An 8,857-nucleotide genomic window follows, 5' to 3' on the forward strand; every position below is an offset into this window, starting at 1 on the left:
TGAGGGTTTGTTGTTGGGGTGTCATCATTTTATTTTTGTAGCATTTGTGGTTGGAAATAGGGTTAGGGTTGTTGAGTAGATTAATCGTATATAGAAGTAGAGGTTTAGTAGGGCTAGTATGGCTATAATTGTGGGTGTCAGGATTAGATCATTTTTTGTTAGCTCATTAATAATGATTCATTTTGGTAGAAATCCTGTTAGTGGTGGGAGTCCTCCAAGTGATAAGAATGAGATGAGTAGTATTAGGGTAACTACTGGGGCCATATTTCAGGAGTGGGCTAGGGTTAGTGTGTTGGTGTTTGAGTTGTGGTTGATTATTGTGAACATGGTAATAGTTAGTAGGATATAGATGATTAGGTTTAGTATGAAGTCTATGGATGGCTATTATTCATCCTATATGGGTGATTGATGAATAGGCTATGATTTTGCATAGTTGTGTTTGGTTCAGTCCTCCTCAGCCCCCTACTATGATTGATAGTAGAGCTATTGATATAATGAGTTGGTGGTTGATTGATGGTGTTAGTTGATATAGGATGGAGATTGGGGCTAGTTTTTGTCATGATAGTAGTAGTATCCCAGATATGAGAGTAGTTCCTTAGGTGACTTCTGGTACTCATAGATGAAATGGGGCTAGTCCGAGTTTTATAGTTAATGCTATTAGGGTTATGAAGGATGTAATGGGGTTTTGTATATAGGTGATTGATCATTGGCCTGAATCTAGTAGGTTGATCACAATTGCTATTAGTAGTAGCATAGATGCTGTGGCTTGCGTTATGAAATATTTGGTTGCTGCTTCTATGGATCGTGGGTTTCCTTTGTTGACTAGTAGTGGGATGAATGCTAATATATTAATTTGTAGGCCTGCTCATATTATTAGCCAGTGGGAGCTTATTATTGTAATTATTGTTCCTATAATTATAGTGGGTAAGATAATTAATTTGGCAGTGGGGTTGATTAGTACGGGAAGGATATAAACCAACATTTTTGGGGTATGGGCCCGATAGCTTAATTTAGCTAACCTTACTTTAGAGTTGGGTGTGATATGGTAGCGCAAAGAATTTTGAGTTCTTAGGATTAGGTTCAATTCCTGTAGCTCTAGAAATAAGAGGGCTTAAACCTCTATATTTTACTCTATCAAAGTAACTCTTGTCAGACATATTTCTATATTTGTAGGGGGATGCTTGATATGGCAATGAGGAGGGATACATGTAGTATGCAGGCGGCCAAAGTAAGTGGGAGGAAGTTTTTTCATAGTAGATGCATAAATTGGTCATTTCGGAATTGGGGATAGGATGCTTGGATTCATAGAAATAGTACGGTGAGGCAAAGGGTTTTTGATGGTGAAGTTGATTATGTATATAAATTCATTTATTGTAGGTTTCTTATGATTTCAGCACATAGTAGTTGTTTCTTCATGTAAAGAGCAATGATTAGATTGTGGAGTTTTAGTGTATTTTATTGATTTAATACCTATTTTGTGTAAATAATGCTAATAATCAGGATTAGGAAATCTGTTCAGTTTTTTACTGCATTTATTAATGCACTTTAATTGTACATATAAATGTGTTTCGCTGTGACATTTCCAAACATGCATATTTTGTGCTTTGGCCAAACCCAATCACCCAACTAACTTCTCATACCGTCCCCTCTCCCCACCTCACTTGCTCTTCCCTGGCAGTCCTTCTACTGTTCAGGTCACCTTTTAAAAGGTTATTTTCTAGTTTCCGCATATGAGAGAAAACATGGATACATACATCTGGGTTATCTAACTTCACATGATGATCTTTTTCCATCCATTTTCTTATATAGGATGTGATATCATTCTACTTTATTGCTAAACAATAACTCTGTTGTGTAGCGATATCATAGTTGGTGTTTTGGTTTTGTATTTTTACAAATCCATCTATTCATAGGCATCTATGCTGATTCCATAGCTGGACTATTGTGAGTAGTACACAGTAAACAAAGGTATGCAGGTGTCTCTTATGCATGCTGACTTTGTTTCCATCAGATACACGTCTAGGTGTAGCTGGATCATATGGTAGTCATATTTTTTTTTGAGGAGCCTCCATAATGTTTTCCATAGTGATTGTATTGATTGACATTCCCACCAATGATGTATAAGGGTTCCTCTTTCCTCACATTTGCTTTGTTGTTGTTATGTAAATTAACCCATTTTATTGTAGGCTAGGGATGTCTCAAATGGTAGAGCTTCTACTGGTCTTTTAATTCCTTCAGTCTTCTGATGGCAGACTTGATTGTGATTGCTGAAGTGGTGGTGTAGATCCAGGCACCACCAGCCACTGTTTTCATGCAGAAACCACAGTGCCATATTCCCACAGCCCTTCTCTTCATCTTGGTTTTGTCACAGAAGGAGCAGGTGTACTTGGCATGCTGGCTGATTTCAGTTTTCTTCACCATTTTCCAGAGGTAGGAACCATAGCGGGCCCCCTATTTACCAACAATCCCAACCTTCTTGATGTGCTTGGCCATATCACTGCAACCTAAGCCCAAGCCAGAGAGCTTTCCTCACATTCTTGTCAGCATTTGTTAATAGTATTGTTCTGGTTTTTGATAATAGCCATTCTTGTTGGGTTGAGATAGAATCTCAGTGTAGTTTTGATTTGTATTTCTCTGATTGGGGTATTCTTGAATCTAAGGAAAGATTAATAGGGGAAGTAGAGTCTTTTGACTTAACTTACTTTTGTTATTATATTTAAAATTAAACCCTGGGCTAGGGATATAGCCCAGTAATAGAATGCATGCATGTATGAGGCCTTGGGTTCAATCCCAAGCATGCGTGCACACACACACACACACACACACACAAACCCTTGACTTATATGAGGCTCATTAACACAATGAATGATATAAATCATACCTACATCCTACATTTCTGTGATATATTTCAAATATCTGAGTAGGCACACTAGGGAAACCAGTGAAAAGTGGTAAACTGGTTAACAACAGTTGACTATTACAAGCATCAAGTCTCAGCTTTCATCATTATTTTATTATGATGAAAGCATTCAGTAAAAATGACATTGTCCCAAGTAGTTTATAGTCTTTCCTTTATTGTCAATATTAGATCAAATAATCTTGGAAATTACTATGACATACAAAATATCACAAAGTGTTTTATTTTAAATGAATGAAAAGTTGAGGGTAATATTGAAATAAGCTAGTTTTTGCCCAGTCTTGGGGTTGTTGAATTTGGCTATTAAATTTGGCTCAGTGCCATTTGGAGGATTCCCGGAATCAGACAAGTCACCACTCAAAAGTGATAAGGTATTGACTAGACCATTATAAACACCATCTCAGTTATCTGTGTAAGCATAGGGACTACTTGCTCATTATGCATAATTCAGTTCCCTTCATGTGTAACTTCTACAATGCATATTTTCAGTCATATTTTATGAGAAATAAAATATGTCACTTTCAGTTTTACATTCCATTAAGGTGGACATTTTAGATATTTATTTGAACAATAAAGACTATTATATACTATGTACAATATAAAATGTACGTATTAGTTGAGTGCCAAAAACCTGTATTGCTATTTGCAATCTTATTAAAGTTTATAGTTGACCAAGGTAAGTGATTATAACTAACCAAATGCTGCAGTACCTCCTTCTGTTTCTGGAACAAAAGCAATGAAATTTGTTTACACTGGCTATCAGGACTGGTAACTGAAATTGTAAAAATAGGTGACTATGACCCTTTAAAGGACTGATTGAAAAAAATGACACATCGATGATTAGATGTAGCAAGGTCACTGTGGTCAAGAATCCTTATCTCCAACATTTTCTGCAGGTAGATAATGGAGTGGGAGGAAATGAAAACCAGTCTTATCCATCAATGCAAGTTGAACTAAGCAAGCTCCTTCCTGTATTTGGCAATAATCTGAGCAATAATGCCAATAGGACGTACGAGAGAACTATGTGATGGTTGGTATAAGAGAGGTACCTGAGGACTGGGTTTATAGCTCAATTGTAGAGCACTTGTCTAGCATGCTCAAAGCCCTGGGTGTGATCCCCAGTATAACAACAAAAGAAGAGAGAGAGAGAGAGAGAGAGAATCCAATAAACAAACTATTGCCTGGTTTCTTCAGGAATTTTCAGTGGATCTGGAATTGTTGCCCATCAGTATTCAATTCATATGCCTTTTCCTGGCAATACAACCTAAAAACAGATTTAGAGCTGTCAATGACTGTGTTAGCAGTGGAGGAAAGGAGTACAGGAAAAATGGCTTACAAAGAGTTTCTGCTATAACTTGACAAGTTGTATAGATAAAAGTAGGTATGAACCAAGTTCCTGTGGACATCTGAGCAGTAAAAAACACAGATGATGAGCAATGGTGGTTGTTTGAAGTATAGTTTATTCTATGTGAGGTTTCAATACTGGATTCAAATTCACTGAACTTTAATTGTAACAGCTGTAGAAGAATGCAATGGGTAAGGTTGGGGATAAAAAAGCTTTCTGCCAACACAGATAGAATGAAGTGCTAGAAAAAAAAATACAAATGAGAGACTGTAAAGCAGGAGTGATGGGTAAAAGGAAAACAGAACAGGAAGTCATACCAGAAAGGAAGGAGAAAAACTAAAGTTCCGGTCAACTCAAACCACAAGATAAGTAAAATGGAATGATTTCAGCACTTTGACTTGCTGGAAGGTGAGGAATAAATGGAGAGAGAATTTATTTTTGTTGCATATGTTGTTAACTGGAAAAAATATCAATTCAATAAAATTATTACCAAGTTAATTGTAAAATATGTGAATTTAAATCAATATTTGTAAGATATTAAATAGCCTCGTGGCATTACTGTCTCCAGAAAATCCCATATGACTTTTCTGGTGGTTGGAACAGTCTGAACCATGTTATGTTAACTAACATAATGGTTAATGTTAGTTAACATTAGAGGAAGGTAGATGAAGGGATATATGGGACCCCTGTACTACTTTCACAAATTTTCCATAAATCTAAAAAAAATTTTAAATTAAGTAAAATGTATACCATGATGATAGTCTTATAAAATTTGTGGGTGTTTTGATTTTTGTAATGTAGTAGTTTTTTATTTTTATTTATTTATTTATTTTCATGGTACTGGGTTTGAACTCAGGGCCTACACCTTGAGCTACTCCACCAGCCTTATTTTGTGATGGGTTTGTTTGAGATAGGGTCTTGTGAACTATTTGGCCAGGCTGGCTTCAAACCATGATCCTCCTGATCACTGCCTCTTGAGTAGCTAGGATTCCAGGTGTCAGCCACTGGCATCCAGCATAAAATTTCTAAACCTATTTACCTATGCTTCCAGCTATCCTCTATTTGCATATGTGGATGGAGAGATGCTTAAAATAATGGTTACTAATGCCAACATTTTTTATTATTGCATAGCAGAATTTTAAATTTATTGATTTTTCTTTGTACTTTTCTTCATTGCTTAGTATTTAGTATTATTTCAGGTCAACAATAACAAAAATAGCATGTACTCAGCACATATAGCTAACATATCATAGATAATGTATATGTAAAATATGACATATGATATGTGTAAACATATGTGTACATACACATAAACACATAATGCACATATCAGAGATGTAGAAGTCTGAATTTTACCATTTGTACTATGAAATCAGGAGTCTGCTTCTCTCATAAATATCCAATTTTTTGCACTTCCCAGGAATCACCAGTTAAACTCTTTTAGCTGTATCTTTTTGTATTTGTGTACATAATTCTCTTCTATAAACATGCTTATGCTGCTACTTTTGGATTTTCAGTTTGAGATGTTATCTTTCAACTTCCATCTATAGCAAATAAGCATTTAAATATTTTAAAGTGCTTCTCTTTCAGCCACACAAACACCTCCGTGAATATCGTGCATTATTATGACCATGTAAATATATTCCACTAAGCCATAAGTGTTACTTTCCTGGCATAACTTCCTCTCCCTTGGAGTTAATAATGTTATTTGTCTTCTTACTTTTCCGTGGTCCTATCACTAGTGTGTCCCCAAACTCTTCGCCAGGAATCTAAGGCATCTCTATGCAGTCAGAAACATAAGGCACTGTCATTTCCATGTTTCTTAGAGCTCACCTGGGGTCCCTCTGTCCTTGTCCCCCCACCCTGCCCTGCCTTGCCCTCTTCTAGACTGATTGCTCTCTAAGCTTGTCCCAGAGCAATCATCCTGTGGTCCTCCTGTACCATAAACCTGGGGTAGCCCCGTCTTCTTCCCTGTGATGCATCTCCTTTCTGTTTTCTGCATCTTTTTTCTTGGTTTACTCCCTTGTTTCGAACTCTTCTGAAGCTTCTTAGAAAGGGTAAAAATGTTGAGATCTTGTTTGCCTGAAAAGTCTTCATTACCTCTCATCTTATTTTAGGCTATGCAGCTAAGAATAGAATTTTGGGTTGGAAATCACTTTCCCCCTCGTGCTTTTGAGAAATATAATACCATTCTGTTCCCCATTCTTTATAGATGGTGTGTTTGTATCTCTCCTTTCTTACTTTTTTTGGTGGAGGAACAGTACTGGAGTCTGAACTCAGTTTCATGCTTTTGAGGCAGTTGCTCTACCACTCGAACCATGCCCCAATCCCTACTTACTTATTTTCAACTTATCATCAAATGGGTAAACTTTCACAATACCCTGCCTTCATGTAGATCTATTTCAACAGTTGCAGTAATCACCTTTAGGCAAGAAACTTGTCTTTTGTTTAGAGAATATTTTTTAATGTTGTTCCTTTGATAATTTCCTCACCATTTTATCTGTTTTCCAATTTCCCGTGTTTGTCAATTTGTTCTGTTTTATGGACAATTTCTTCAACTTGATCTTTCAACCCTTTATTGAATTTATTTTATATATCATTTTCCCAAGATTTCATTCCTTTTGTTTTTTATAACTATTACTTTTTATAGCCTCTTATTTCTACTTTTTGGATGCACTTCTTAATATTTGTGTGTGCCCCCCCTTGGGGGGGGCAAAATTCCACTATATAGTCCAGCTGGCCTTGAACTCACTATTCTCCTGCCTCAGATTCCCACCTGCTGGGATTAGAAGTATGAACCACCATACCCAGCTGCATTTCCTAAATTTTCAATAAGAATTTTACATACAAACATATGCAAATGTGTATGTATACACACAACAGCTGTTTTCTCCTCCTTCATTGCCCCTTTTAACTGCATTTCCCTTTTTGCTCTATGATAAGATTTCTGTCTTTCTGGTTTAGGATTTTCTCAAATCCAAAATGTTGGCGGTCTTTAGCCATTTCTTCCTTTTTAAGAATAAGACATCAAACACCTGATTGGACTCTGAGCTTGAGCTGCGCTTGTAACTGGTAGGCTTTTCTCTAGGGAGGTTAGTCAACAGACACCATTGATGCTTTGCATGGGAGAGTTCTCTGTTGTGGGGCTGTCCTGTGCACTGTAGCATGTTTAGCAGCATCCTGGCCTCTATTCATTAGATGATAGCTTCATTCTCCCTCCAGCTGAGACATTGTGAGATATCTCTTAGTGGGAGAAGATAAAGTCACCCCTGTTGAGAACCACTGCTTTAGAGGGATCTGGCTAAGATTTTGCTGGGGCTCCAACCAAGTATCTGTAATTTACCTCTTTTTCATGAGGTCATCAGCTTCCACTGCAAGAAGTCATCCACTCTCTTGCCTGGAGACTACCAACTGGCTGCTAGCATCCTCAGAGAGAACTGGTAGTCTTACCATCAGTATGTGGATTTACACTGGTTCCCCACTACCATTTTCATTTAGCCCCTAACCCTGGCTTCAGCTGTGCCTGTGGCATAAGTGCAGAGTGTCTATGGCTTCTGTTTTTGGAGACCATTGTAAATTCATTTTTCTTTCAAGATGGGTAAAACCATCAGGCATGCACCACCATAACGGTCAGATTGCTGAACTGTTGATACTATTTCTTCTTCTTCTTCTTCTCCTTCTTCTTCTTCTTCTTCTTCTTCTTCTTCTTCTTCTTCTTCTTCTTCTTCTTCTTCTTCTTCTTCCTCCTCCTCCTCCTCCTCCTCCTCCTCCTCCTCCTCCTCCTTCTTCTGGTAGTACTAGAGTTTGAACTCAGGGCATCACACTTGCTAGGCAAGCACACCACTTGAGCCACATCCCTTAGCCCTTTCTGCCTTAGTTTATTGTTTAGAGTCTCACACTTTTGCCAAGGGCCAGCCTTGGACCACGATCCTCCTATCTCCACCTACCAAGTAGCTGAGATTACAGACATGCACCACTATACCCGGCTCCAATTGCTTCTTACTTAAGGTTTTCAACTAATCTTGTTTTTAGCCTTACCTGAACTCTGATTTTAGGGCTGCCCAGCACTTCCTATTCCAAAACTTTTTGCAGTTTTGCAATGTGAAGCAACTTATTTCTTGGCTTCCCTTACTTCTAAGATTTTACATTTCTTGGTTGTGCTAAGTCAACTTAGCCTAGCAAATTTGCTTTCTAGCTTCCCAAGTTTTCTTTGTCCTTGTGGATTTTTGTCATGTTAAATTCTTTTCTATAATTTTAAGGGTGATTTTAGGAGAAGGTAAAGGCAAAAGCATGTGTTCAATCCACTTTTTAATAAGAACTCTACTACTAGACATTTTAAACAAGGCTTTGTGACATTTTTTGTGAAAACAAGTCTTATGAAGGCAATCAAGTTATTTAGTTAAACAGAAAAAAATCCTTTAACATTCCTGTAATCCTCTCAGAATTAAGCTGATTTTCAGCATGCCATAGAAGATCTGTGAACTAGTCCTCTCTCTACTTTACCTCATCTACCACCTAAACAGAGCTACTGGGATCTTTCTGGTCACCTGTGGTACAGGGCTGTTGCTAGAACCAATGCTGCTGTGATCCCTAAT

At 37.5% G+C, this 8,857-nt stretch overlaps 1 pseudogene; it reads right to left on the reverse strand.

Annotated features, from left to right (window-relative positions):
* Window positions 1-2,214: 2,214 nt before the first annotated feature.
* Window positions 2,215-2,493, reverse strand: LOC109690929 (large ribosomal subunit protein eL43-like; annotated as a pseudogene).
* Window positions 2,494-8,857: the final 6,364 nt, after the last annotated feature.

Source organism: Castor canadensis, chromosome 2 (assembly GCF_047511655.1).
Source record: "Castor canadensis chromosome 2, mCasCan1.hap1v2, whole genome shotgun sequence".
In the NCBI taxonomy this organism is placed as follows: domain Eukaryota; kingdom Metazoa; phylum Chordata; class Mammalia; order Rodentia; family Castoridae; genus Castor; species Castor canadensis.